The 14,654-nt window shown below is 43.3% G+C and overlaps 1 protein-coding gene across 2 annotated transcripts in view; it reads left to right on the top strand.

The window, feature by feature from the left end:
• The first annotated feature begins 5,040 nt into the window (after positions 1-5,040).
• LOC124609627 (flightin) overlaps positions 5,041-14,654 on the top strand; it is a 63,753-nt gene continuing 54,139 nt past the window's right edge. The window contains exon 1 of one of the 2 annotated variants that reach the window (XM_047140089.1): positions 5,041-5,180. The gene's annotated coding sequence lies outside the window, so the exon portion shown is untranslated. The remainder of the gene's footprint in view (positions 5,181-14,654) is intronic. The other variant, XM_047140088.1, reaches the window with a different exon arrangement.

Below are 14,654 nucleotides of genomic sequence, written 5' to 3'. Positions count from 1 at the left end.
TGTACAGACGGCTACACAGCCGTAGAATTAGGATGGCTGATGAGGTGAACTTTGCGGTCATAGAGAAGGATGTTTCCACTCGAGTTCTGAGCACAGAAAGAGAGCTGAACTCAACGTATCCAGCCACTGCCTTCTGCATTACGCTATTCCATACGGACGTGATATTAATTCACTCCCTTCAGGAGCCAATTACTCCATTGTAATACTTCTCAGGCACCTAGATTGCCTTGCGATCTCACTAGTGGTTGATCCTGTTTTTCCGTCTTCTTTCAGTAATTTACTAACCATGCTTGCAGTCACCGGTCATATTCGTGTATTATTTGCATAACTTTCCATTTGTCGTACCACCCAGCTGTGCCAAGGTTACAATTAACCATTACAACCTCTTGTCCAAATATTTAATGATCAGTCGTTTATCTCAGTGGGTAACTTATGTGTTTCACTTTGCGATAATAAATTTAATTGTTATAATTTCTGCTATAAATAGTTGATCTCAGCTCTCATTAATATGTTTATGTGTGTGGTGTGCTAGCTATGTCGTGTTTGCTCGGGATACCACCTTTAATTATCCTTCAATATGACTTTTCCACTGTGTAACATTATTATTTTTTAAATTAATTTTGATTGCCATAGCGCGTGCTCACCTTCTCGGTAGATCACCAAAGAGAGTACTTTAGCATCATAGGGGTATTCAAAACAGCACGACCAACAGCCTACACATTTTCAGTTGCTCACAGCACTTTTTGAACGGTGGACCATGGAATGTTCACCTGTCGTGACCACAGCGTGGGCACTGCTTGAAGATGGCACATTGAATCCAGGATTCTCAGCCATGACAACAGTAACCTCTCCAACAGTTTGTGGCGCAACTGGTCATCGGCCTCTCCCAGAGCAATTCCACGTCGACAGTTAATTCGGACTTCCAAATCATGTCCTTCGACCCAGTATCTCCATAGTGCGTTGGTGTTCGCTAAGAGCAGCAGCACTATTGCTGTTGTTTTGACAGGACAGTTTTACTAGTAAAATGTGCTCACCCTGTACGGACCCCTGTTGACTGTCTGCAACTGTGCTACACCCAAGTTTTGCGTTTCAACCCTACGTCGCCGTACCAGTACCGGTAGCTAAGGGCAAGTCATGACACCAACACAACTAACAACGCAAATCCCACAGCGCACTGTCTGAACATCATGCCTGCAAAGCTGCGTACCCATACGGTAAATAGCTTTTCGTCTATAGAGGCTCAAGTAGCGAAAGTTTAATTATAACCACCCTGTAAAATCGTTTCAGAATATGCAACCTTCAACATTTCAAGCCACGCACTAATGCTCGACATTAAAAATTTTATATAATTATTGGTTACTTAGTTACACTGTTGGTCATTAAAACTGCAACTACATGTAGGTTAACTGCAACAAATATTAATTTGGCATGGACACCACGTGTTTAAATATGCAACTGTTTAACATTTCAACACAACTGCACAAAGTAGGAAGTAATAACGCCACCTACATCCTGTACACGAGGAAAAATAACGCACCGGTTTACTCATCCACAAATCGCGTTTGAATGTTTGTTGTTTGTGAGAATATCGTGTCATACCTCGTGTAAGAAGGAGAAACGTCTGCCAGCTTGTATCAGAATTGGAAATGGTCTACTGACACTGCGGCACAGAATAGAGACTATCTATTCTGCGACTGCAGTTCATCGTTTCGCTATATTGCTGCCCGTGTTCGTCGGAATCCCACGACTCTCATACAGATATGGAATCGAAGGATTCAAGCGGGCCATACTCACCGACATATCTGATTTCAGCGTCCTCGTTAAGACCTGCGTCCGACAGGGCAGATTGTTCGTCGGTCATGCAGGTTCGTACATCCATGTGACGTACATTCAGTTAGGAGACGGTGTTGCTTGCACCAGGTCGACTATCTGCAAGGCGACCATTGTTGCTGTTTCCTTTGACGTGTCTACCACGTCTTCAAGACGAGGATCGGTTCTGCGTACAACATAATAATAGACGTATCCTTGTGTACGCTTTGATGGAAACGAATGTTTTCAGATTGAATTCGTAGTCTTCATACAGGCCTAGCCCATCGATTAAGATATCGGGTGCCACTTGGTACATAACACAATAACCTTCGTTCCTATAACCGGTAATTTGGACAACAGCCGTTACCTTTCTGATGTGGCAAGACCGGTGGCCGTGCCCTATTTCGACTTTTCAGTAAACATTGGGGTCTCCCGGCCAATGATGCCACGCACATATTTCTTTTCTTCCTACTGTTCTGCATACACACAAAAAGCAAAATTTCGTTATGTGCTATGTTTCCTAGTGTTCTAGTTTTAATGGCCAGCAGTGTATTAAACATAACAGTCAAACGAAATATAGATAAATAAGATGACTTAAAAAAACTGCTGAGAAAAAACTGCATCACCCAGAAAACTTGGTCGGATGTCAATGTAACTTGGTACACTTATACACAATCGGCCGTTATGTGAATATTGGGATTGAGCTCTCTCTTACATTTAGGACGCCTATCAGAGGGCATTCGCGTTGTTCGTGTTTAGCACTGGCATCAGGACTGGTACAGTATATACGGGGCGTGAACAGCGCCAGAATTTGAGTAATCACTGAGGAAGACATGGAGATGCCACGTACTCTTATGAAACAGCGTTATCAGCACCATAGAGTTTGAAAAGGGCCTCATTGCGGGTCTCCATTTGACCAGTTGGTGGAATCGTGCAACATCTACATTTCTAGGGATTTCAGGTATTCCCGAAGTTGGAATGCATGGGAACTGGAGGGCAGGTATACTTGTCAAGGTCCTGATAGACTACATCTGACCACCAGAAGGGAGGATCGCCATATTGTGTATCAAACACATTGTAACCCCCACACATCTGTGCATGCCATCAGAGAACAAGTAATGGACTCCATGACACTGTGTATCCCTCACAATTCGTCAAAGGCTAGCAGCAGCCGGGCCAAGGAATTACTGTTATACGTAGGCTGCTGTTAGCACCACAACACAAAAAAATGACTGCCTTTGGCGTGGTATTGTGACCAAGGACTGCTGACGAATCCCGTTGCACTGTGTTCAGCGAATAATAGTGGCTCTGCACTACTCCGGATGATTATCGCCAGCGAGTATGGAAGCGACGTAAGAAGAGGTGCCATTCTTCCAGTGTTTTGGTGAGTCACAGCGCCGTTACTCCTGGCAGCATGATCTAGGGAGTACTTAGTTCTGAACTCTGGTCACGGCTGGTATAGATTGAGGGACTCTGACAGCACAATGAATGTCACGGACATTCTGTGGCCTCCTGTGTTACCTCTCGTGTGACAGTATCGGGTGCCATTTTTCAACAAGACAATGCTCCACCACACATAGTACAGAAGTAATATCCGGCGTTCCCCAAGGAAGTGTTATAGGCCCTCTATTGTTCCTGATCTATATTAGCGACATAGGAGACAATCTGAGTAGCCGTGTTAGATTGTTTTTGCAGATGATGCTGTCATTTACCGTCTTGGAAAGTCATCAGATGACTAAAACGAATTGCAAAATGATTTAGAAAATATATCCGTGAGGTGCGAAAAGTGGTAAATTGACCCTGAATAAAGAAAAGTGTGACGTTATTCACATGAGCATTAAAAGAAATTCGCTAAATTTGGATTACGCGATAAGTCACACAAATCTGAAGGCTGTAAATTCAACTAAATACTTAGGGATTACAATTACAAATAACCTAAATTGGAACGATCACATAGATAATGTTGTGGGTAGAGCCAGCCAAAGACAGAGATTCAATGGCAGAACACTTAGAAGGTGCGACAGATCTACTAAGGAGACTATTTACACTATACTTGTCCGCCCTATTCTGGAGTATTGCTGTGTGGTGTGGGATCCGTATCAGGTGGTACTGACGGATGATATTGAAAAAGTTCAAAGAAGGGTGGCTTGTTTTGTATTATCGCGAAATAGGGGAGATAGCGCCACAGGCATGATACGTGAATTGGAGTGGTAGTCATTAAAATAAAGGCGTTTTTCGTTGCGACGGGATCTTCTCATGAAATTTCAATCACGAGTTTTCTCCTTCGACTGCGGAAACATTCTGTTGGCACCCACCTACATAGGGAGAAATGATCACAACGATAAAATAAGAGAAATCAGGGCTCGTACAGAAAAATTTAAGTGCTCGTTTTTCCCGCGCACTGTTCGAGAATGGAACCGTATAGAGACAGCTTGAAGGTGGTGCATTGAACCCTCTGCCAGGCACTTAATTGTGAATAGCAGAGTAATCACGTAGATGTAGATGTAGATGTATTCATGAACTGTCTGAGTTATGTTGAGATGCTCCCGGGGCCAGCAATATCCAGAGATCTGCCCACGATAGAAAATGCGTGGGACCAGGTCGGAAGGCATCTCCGCTCCAAAGCTTGTATCTAGAATATAAAGAACCAGTGGCAACAATTGTGAGAGGATACAGCGATTTTATAACACAGTTCTCAACCAAATAAGTGCGTGTACCAGAAGGGTTGTCATCGTGTCGGGATAAGTGAGCTCATACTGCCAAGTTCTTTGCGAATTTGACTCGATATGGAAATCACTTAAATAACATCACACCCCTCTCAACTTCGTATGCTAGTCTCCTCCTGGATGATTCACTTTTGTCGTCAGGCTGTGTAATTTAATTCCGCAAATTAATGTTAAAAGAATCTTTTGTTTTAGGTGTCGGAAAATTTCATTTTACCTCCGAAGGGCCAGTTGTCGCTATAGCTAGGTTGGGTACTACTGCTCTGAACCACTACGGGAAACTGAAAAGCCTACGATGAGTCATATCAGTAGGAGTATTATGATAGCTTTTCGGACACGGGCACTCGTCCTTTCTTTTGGGTGAGTTAAAGCACTCGAGAAACCCGGCGTGGTGAGTTCTCGAGAGCTTAGATAGACCGCCTTCCAGAAAGGTATGACGAAGCACAAAGGTGCCAAGCGGCGTTAGGGCCAAGTGTGGCTGGGCGCGTTTGGCGTGCCGCGGGTCGCAAGGCCGCGCCGCCGTGTATTTGCGTCGGGGGTGGGGGTGAGCCGGGGCCAGGAGGCAGCGCTCCGCCGCCGCAGTCGCCGCCAGTCCAGCAGCGCCGCGCAGCGCCCACGAGACTCGCACGCTCGACTTCACCGCCACAGGTAACCCGCGTCTGCGCCCCGCTGCCTGCTCAACTCTTACAACGTCGCCCCACGCCCTAGCTTTAGATTTTTTTTTTTTACTATTCATGACGCTCAAAAGTTTAAAATGGGATCGGTGATAGATTTTTTGCACGTGATATCAGTGATAGCCTCTTGCTTGCTGCGCTACGCATCGTACGCGCACATTAAGAGAAATTTCGGGTGAAGGCTTTGTAGGCCACAACCAATGGACTTCCCGTGAGACTTTAGGGGTACTGACGGACAGTTCAAACAGTTGTCAACCTCGAGATTGTTTTTAACTCCACATTACTTTACTGTGCATAATCGTATCGAAGATACAGCATTACGTCCTCGTCTTCTTCCGGGCTAGCCAGTTGTCAAGGGGCGCGTTGTTTGACATGAAACCCTAATAATGATGCGCCTTGATTATTTCATATGTTCAGACCATTATCAGCAGTGAAAACAACGGCGATTGTCCGAAACAAACCGCAGACCCGATTGCAAATCGATCCTTGCACCTTTGAATCTGCATTCTGCCACTTACCTACGCAGCCATTTCCTCACATAATTCTTTTAACTGCCACTAAAAGTCATCAGTTAACTTAAGTTTGAACTATTCCTTTGCTAATCGTAAGGCTCTGTACTTCATTAACACATATCGCTGCCATAGGGTCGTGAGGACAAGATTATATTAATTACAGCGCGCACAGAAGCACTTAAACAATTATTCTTCCCGTGCTCCGTAAGTAAATGGAACAGTAAAAAGCCCTAATAACTGGTACCGTGGACGTACCCTCTGCCATGCACTTCAGAGTGGTTCAGAGAGTATAATTGTAAATGTAGATGAAGAGATACCAGTATTTGGAGTTTTCATTGATCAACCATATCCCGATAAGATGATGGAATATCTTGCAGAAATACGAACGCTTTGTCTGTAGTACTGTGGAGAAGATCTCCTGTTACTTTTCACAGACTACGTTTAAAGAAACGTATGTGTTACGAAGCAAACGATTAACAAAATCAGTGGCATAACTAGTCTAATATCTTTGATGATTTTACTATTGCCAACTTTTTCTCGATCTCGAAATCGTTGTGCTTGTAGCATACATACAAAATATTATGATAGAGTAGTAAGTGTTCTTGACGTTGCAGTGTATGGAAAGGATATCATGCAATCCGGTACATTTTTATCTACTTGTACGTTTGGATACAGTATTTGATAACAGTTTCACTGAAGTGGGTTCTGTCAAATGTTTGTCTTTAAGATGTAACGATAGTAGCACTCGAGGTAAAGATTACCTTCACCAGCATCAAGCATTCTCCTTTTAACGTTTTAGAGTTGTTTTTTATGTTTAAACCTAACAGAGAAATGTATGTTCTATCATACACAGTGACATTTATTATAAGACTCCGAAGAGCTCAAAATCAGTGTGTATCGAAACAGACAATTGGAGAAAATTAATTATTCACGTTATTAAATCAAAACATAACATTAGGCTGTACTCTTTCTTGATGGCTGTACTAAAAGTCTCACCTGTACTCTACATACAGACTTACATTAAAATAAAACATTTCCATTGTTAAGATTTCCACTGAGTGACGGAAGAGTAAGACACTGGACTTTCATTTGGGGGAGGGCGGTTCAGATCTCCACGTGGTTTCCCTAAAGCGTTTTAGGCAATTTCCCGAATAGTTACACACTGGACTCGCGTTCGGGAGAACGACAGATCATATCTGCTTCCGACCGTTCAGGAACAGATTTTCCGCGATTTCCGTTAACCGCCCCAGGCAAGAGCTGGAATAGTTTCTTTGAAAGAGCACAACCGACTTCCTTCCCCATCCTTGAAACAATCCAACATTTTGCTCCGTCTCTAATGATCTCGATGTCGACGGGACGTTAAATCCTAATCTTCCTTTATGCTTCCCGAGTGCTTCCTTCGAAAAGTACACGGGCGATTGCCTTCTCCATCCCGACCTCGTGTTCCATCTCTAAAGACATCGTCGCAGATGGAATGTTAAACATCTCCCTTCCTTCTTTCTTTTGTTAAGAATATTCTTGACAGTTACGATTTTCAACGGAATCAGATACTTGAAGCAAATGCTCGGTTCATTCGACAGAAGAAACTGTCGCATTTTCAAAGTGGATATGCGGGGTGTTTACGATTGTCAGCCGTCTTTTTTTTCCAGTTACTCCCCCAACGATAAGTATCTCTGACAGCGTGTTACAACACCTGTTAGCTGCTATAGCGAGACAACATCTTCTGTGTTACATTTACATACCCGTCCAGTTACCTTTGTACGAGCTTTTTAAGCATAAAGTTAATCTTGGTTGTTGTCATTCTGTGTCTGTAATTATCTACAGATCGTAGTATCGTTAGTAGTGTGCTGACCTATCGCCTGGACATGGTTGGTGTGCGGTGGGGTGTGTGGGGGGGGGGGGGGGGGGGTGGATGGGGGGCAGTAAAGTAACTAATGCGTCACAATCCTTGCTGATCATTGGTATAAGCAATTACGGAGTGTACTAAAAGTTATGGAGCTTTTGGGGCAATAATATGTATATGCTAAGAAACCATGATCCTCGCGTCAAGCAGCGCAGTTTCCAGCTTCAAGCTGTTGCAACCACTCGAAGTTTGGCCGCCGCGGCGGTGCAACAGTGTGAAGTACTGGCAGCCGCGCGCACACAGCTATAGCGGTAATGAGTTGTTCCTCTGCCCTGGCGCCCTTCCCGCCGCTGCTGCGGCGAGTGTTAGCCCAGCGTGCAACTGGCATTTGTTTCTGCGACCAGGTGCTCTCCCGCCTCCCCAACGTCACAATAACTTATGGCCGCCGTGTATCTCTTTGCCGTGTAAACTCTGTTCCGTGCATTTCGTAACCTCACCGTTTATGCGTTGTGCATCTACCTCGCCAATAGGAAACAAGCCCTATATTCTCGTGTATTAAACTATGCATTTATCGTCGTCAATTCAAGCGACTGCCTGAACGGCCCATCGAAAAACATGACGTCGTCTCGGCCATATCCAAGTACAAATGAGTTGACGCTCCATTAAAAATGACCTCCAACTAGGCGGTATTTTAATCTTTCACCTCTCTCTCCCTTCCCAGTGCAGTGCTTGTGTCTCCCATACTGATGAGCTAGTTGTGCTGTACGAGTAGCTCGTGCTTCTTAAGGCACTCTTTTCGAAAAACTCTCAGTTTGCTCCCAGCGGTCACTGTTAGTGCCACTCTATGTCAAGACAGTTTACAAATAACTCTTGCCATATACTGTAAAAATTAGTTAGCTATATGTATCTGGCCCTGTGTATTTCAAATAAAATAACACTGAACAAAGGGATTGAGTTTTTCACAAAAATTCCGCTCCCCTATCACTACCTGCGTAAGCTGTACTGTGTCGACCCGCTTCAAAGCTAGCTTTCCATTATAATTTCTGAGCAGAATCAAACCCAAACAACCGTTATAATTAACATTTTAAGTAGTATTTTCGACGATCAAGCCATTGTGATCAGATGAGTGGCGGCAGTAAGAATAAAATTATCAGAACGTACACCTTCTCAATTGGCTGTATAAACGCGAGAAACAGCAACACAAATGACAGCGCAGAATTTTAATAAGATATTGTAATCAGTGAAGGCAGGAAAAGACACTTTGTTCGAAAAATTTTCTACACCCGTAACGAGCAGCAGGAATAAATTTTGACGTTAACCCAGTTTGCTTTGCGTGGGGATCATTATCTGGTGTTAGCCAGGAATTACAGTTCAAGAAGAACAAATAATAGTTTTAAAGTTTGACGATGACGTAATTCTGTCAGGTCAGCTGAATAGTGTGTTGAAAACATATTTTAACGTGAACATCAACGAAAGTAAAACAAAGTTAATGAAGCGCGGTCAAGTTAAATCAGGCAGTGCTAAGGGAATTAGATTAGGAAATCAGGTGCTAGAAGTACTAGATTAGCTTTCTTATTTGGGATGTAAAATAACTGGCGACGTCCGAAGTACACAAGAAATCAAATACACACTCGCAATACCAAAAAAAGAAGCGTTTCTTAAAAAGAGAAAATTATTAACCTCGAATAGAAATGTAAGAAGTCTTTTCTGAAGGCATTTTTCAGGAGTATAGCTTTATTAGAAGTAAACGAGGACGAACATCAGTACAGACAAGAGGAAAACAGCTGATTTTAAAGTGTTGTGTTACAGAAGACTAATGAAGAGGTAGGACATCGAAATGGGGAGAAAAGAACTTTATGGTACAATTTGACTAAAAGAAGGGCTGCTTTGACAGGGCACACTCTGAGGCATCAGGCATAGTTCACTTAATACCAAGTTAAGTGACGGGTGTAAGAAGTACAGAACGCGACCAGGACGTGACTACGGTATGCAGGTTCAAGTAGATATGAGTTGCAGTAGTTATGCTGACACACTTTGATGCGGCCTTCACAGGATAGATTAGATTGGGGAATGGCATCAAATCTGTCTTCAGAATGAAGACCATAGCAACAACAATAACAACAGCCTCGTTCCTTTTGGTTTGGGAATCATTTAAAAGGAACAAGGAATATTAGCGTTTAGTTTCCCCTCGACAACGATGTCATCAGAGACGGAGCAAAAGCTCGGAACGGGAAGGACAGGGTGGGAAATTTTCCTTTCAAAGGAACCCTCGTAGCATTTGCCTTAAGCGTCTTAGCGAAACCATGTGATACCTAAATCTGGATGGCCGAATGAGGATTTGAGCCCCTGTCCTCCAGAATGCAAGTCCAGTGCCTTACCTCTACGTCACCCTTCATGATGAGTAAATCCCTAGTATTGGTAGTTGTGATGATTGCATGTAGAGTGTAATGTTTTCGTTATGTTGTTGTTAACGTTGCAAGAGAAAGCGAAAGATGAAACCCTGCGCATGCAAATAGCCTACGCCTCTCGAACAGCACCAGTGGGGCCACAGAGACAGATGTTCCCATTCGATAGACGGATCAGTATCCTGTCACATGCCCCCATACCATCAGACCTGCTTAAAGCTTATAATTTAACTCGGGACGTTGGCAGAAGCCGTTCGACTCGACCACCACCTCAAGCGTCAGCGATCACGGTTGCGTAGATAATATTCACGCCGTTTCCATCCTCGTGTGATGCATACCTTTTTATTTCTCACTACTTCGACTGCTTGTGTTTCAGATTCACTGCTGATTTGTTTAATTGTTTCTCATTTGGCCTCTTGCATCTTACTGGATTTCGTTTCACACCTTACCGCAACATGGTGTACACTGTAGTGTAGACGCGGAACCCACGCGTCAGCCACCAGAACGTGAAAGTGTTGACCACAGAAACAGTCAAGTTGGACCACAATCTCAAAATGGGATTTTCACTCTGCAGCGGAGTGTGCGCTGGTATGAAACTTCCTGGCAGATTAAAACTGTGTGCCACATCGAGACTCGAACTTCGCGTGAAAGTGCTCTACCATCTGAGTTACCCAAGCACGACTCACGCCCCGTCCTCACAGCTTTACTTCTGCCAGTACCTCGTCTCCTACCTTCCAAACTTTACAGAAGCTCTCCTGCGAACCTTGCAGAACTAGCACTTGCCCGCGTCTCGTCCGGCACACAGTTTTAATCTGCCAGGAAGTTTTTGGACCACAATTTGGTAGGCACTGACTTAATGAGCGGGTCTTTCTTAAATCGCTAAAGTTCTCTTTCCCGAGCAATACTAGTAAAAGGCATGTCTAAGGGGCGTATGAACGCTACAATCTTCCGCTGTAGGCACAAGTGTCAGTGGATCAAGATAACGCAACTTCTGAAGACAATCAGTATCGAGCTACGCTATGTCTTCCTCCACGTTTCCACTCTAAAAGACCAAAGAACATGACAATGGGTCATACGCAGAACGATGAACCTTGTGAAGTTTCTTCGCATTCTCCATGTAGAGAGAAATTTTTATTATCATTTCCTTAAATGTCGCAAATAATGAAGCATGAATTCAGTGTTGTGCATTTTTGGCAAGCTAATAGCAGTAAAGTAGTTTATCACTAGTGGAATAACACATCTTAGTTGTTGAGATACGTAACGTACACTAGTGCAACAGCAATCAACCAAGAGGTATCTAGTAAGACTACTAGTGTTGAAAGAGATTTTAATCACCACGTTTTGTTCGGCAAGAGAATGAGAAACGACAGTTCCTGTTCACCACTGTCCCGGACAGAATCCCAGTCCTCTCCGAGAGGTGTCACGAAGTGCGGACTCGTGACTTCTGATGGAAATCTGTTCGTTTGATCGAGTGTCAAGCTCGACTGCCATCTAGGTCACATTCGTGAGATTTAAGCCACGTGGTGGCACCAGTCATCCTCGTTCTTTCTTCCTTTCGTCCTAATCACCGATAGCATGAGCCGCGGTGGACGAGCGGTTCTAGGCGCTTCAGTCCGGAACCGCGCGACTGCTACGGTCGCAGGTTCGAATCCTGCCTCGGGCATGGATGTGTGTGATGTCCTTAGGTTAGTTAGGTTTAAGTAGTTCTATGTTCTAGGGGACTAATGACCTAAGATGTTAAGTCCCATAGTGCTTAGAGCCATTTGAACCATTTTTGTTAAGTCCCATAATGCCCAGAGCCATTTGCACCATTTGAACCTATAGCATGATAAGCCCAAGACACTACTCGGGAATAATCATCACTTCCTTTCCTCCGACAGAGGTACAAAGAGGAAAGTAAAGGTACCCTATCTTAGCGTTTTAGCACGTTCCGCTATCACCGTTTGAAATGAGTAACAACTTTTGAGTTAGAAGGAATGACAGGATACTGAGAGAAAGAGTGTCTCTAGAAAAGGGATCATACTTATGATTTCAAGTAAAATCCACCTATTTAATTGGTTCATCATGTGAGTCACACACTTGTCTGAACTTCCGCCAAACACCCTGCTGATATTTTATCAGCCATTGTAATTTCTAATCTGGTCCACACTATGTTGCAAAATTGTGTTATTTTTGTTTCATGGTGTCAGTTTTACTAAACCCATACCTGTTACTAGAAACAGAGTCCTTTGTCAACGGGTATTATCTGAAATCAATGTAATAAGCATGTTTGTTCTGCCATTAGTGATTTTCGATACAATAGTTTTCTCCAGAAAATAACTACGCTTGTATTGCTAATACCACAGTCAGTTCAGTGCAGAATATGACCTTCTTTATTCTTGAGAACTTTATTCTTCCCGTCTCCTCCATCAACGGATCTATCATTCGTATTTCCACTGCCCGTAGAGTTAAACGGCCGAAGCGTATGTCGGCTTTCATTTCTATAGAAATTTTAATCATTTAACTTATTGTTTAGTTTAATGTTAAGTATTGGCTAAAAATCAGTTAAGAACAAAACATTTCGTGATTGCGGGAGAAGCACTGAACACAGTGGGAGATGCAAATTCCTTAGGGCAAAGAAGAGTGGCGCTGAAGCTTGTCACTCTAGCGATTCGTGTCGATAATAGCAACAGGCATACCTCACAGGTCGCTTGCAAATGTCAGTGACGCCTACTGTGCCCGAAATGCAATGAAGACACTTCAGCAGTGCAAGGCACGACAAGCGCTAGGGCATGTACTTTATTTTTGTTCTGCCGAATAAAGGATGTATATTCGACTTTGCTTTATTTTTGTTGCATTTGTTATCTCAGAACTGAGGCCTCAAATACAAAATAACATATCAGTTAGAACTCTGACCATAACATTTGGGCAGAGCACCGATAACGCTGATTGTCACGATGTATTTTGTGTAACTGGACTCCAGTCCTATATGAGATTTGAGCGCTTTTACCGCAGCATCAGTCAGATCCGCAGTCGTATTTGAGAGGAGTATGCGTACGTCCCGAGTAAAAAATTTAGGGGATTTAAGATATACAGCAACCCACTCCGATGTCGATATAAATGGATTCTGAACGCTATTGACCCTTGCTATTATAGGACGCTCCCGGGAATACTCGACTTACTCTTTTTACTGTTTCCTTCTGTAATGCGTATGATTGGCAAGTATGTTCTCCTCTTCCACCCCTCCCCCTCTTCCTCTCCCTACCACGCCAACTTCTCATTTTCATTACGATAAGAGGAACTCAGCAGGGTGTCCGTCTTACACCTATTCCCCTTTCTTACATCTGTCCTCTTATAATAAACATGTAAAATACCTAGACTTATAAAACGCTATGAAATTCTGATAGCGAGAAAAAAATGTAAATTAACGTCACGTCGACGTTTGTGTCATCAGAATCAGGGTAGTAAAGTAGTAGATCGGACTGAACGAGGGTAAGAGAAGGGATTGTTCATGGCCTTGATCAAGAAACCAACTTGATACTAAATCGCGATGGACAGACGGGAATTTGAGACCCACTCATCCTGTAGACGATTCCACTATAACACTGCGTCGCTTCCTTGCTATTCTGTTGCATTTGAATAGTACCCACGTGACCGACTGGCCGAAACGCAACTGATCCGAAATAACAGAAGTATGAGTTGCCTCGTTCTCAATAACTAGCATTACCGGTACTGTTATCAACAACGCGACTGACGTACGAAAAGCATATTGTGTGTCATGATTAAGGCAGTGGCAATGACTGTCCTTGGCGAGTGGACACGTTTAATTGATATGAGTGAAAAGAAGATGTGATTACTGAGACTGTATCCAGAACACACACTGCCAATCTATACCTATTAAAAATATTACATGTTCGTACTTCCGTTCTTCTAATGTGACATCCTCAATAAATGTATATTTTTATGGTACCCTTGTGGTTCAGTGGGTAAATGTCAGTCAAGCAATCCAGAGGTCTGGGGCTCAGTACACCCGGAGTTTTTCGGTCACTTATCCCTTTTTTCACCTCTAGCAATGATTTGGTGATAAGAACCATGCGGAGCTCCACCATGGTTCGCAGTTCACGTTAAACTGTCGGCTTCCCTGTAACTGGCTGCGTAAGTCAGTTCAGAAGTCGGAAGAAGCCATCGACGTAATCATTGGCAAAGAAAGCATGCCTAAGTAAGCACTGCGGTACTGAAGCCATGGCATATCCCTGTTATGACCCGTTAACTCAGCGCTCTTCACCAGGTAAAATTCCTACCAGTTTTATTCCTATATACTGAACGTGTAGTGATCGATGAATGCCTGCTTATGGCACACTTCCCGGTGACCATTGGACTGATGATTCTTATTAGTATGTCACTTGCTTTTCAGTTCATATGTTAGGTGCCGCACAATACCTCACAGTGGACAGTGTAAAACGTTTCCCCATGTATTATTATTTTTTTGACTCTCACTGATATTGTCAAACTGTGATTGATTATTAGCAACAAACTTCATAGGGAGTAAACATGCTATGAGACTGTTTTAAATATTACCAATTGTTTACAGGACAGCCTACAAGAGGTTCTAGAGTGGACACACATGTTATCCTTATTACATGCTTATGCGCAAAAAACACTATTTTCCCCGATGACCAGTTACTCCAAAATATGATGACATTCGACAT

Source organism: Schistocerca americana, chromosome 1, assembly GCF_021461395.2.
Source record: "Schistocerca americana isolate TAMUIC-IGC-003095 chromosome 1, iqSchAmer2.1, whole genome shotgun sequence".
NCBI classification, from domain to species: domain Eukaryota; kingdom Metazoa; phylum Arthropoda; class Insecta; order Orthoptera; family Acrididae; genus Schistocerca; species Schistocerca americana.
This window is presented reverse-complemented; position numbering and strand designations above follow the sequence as displayed.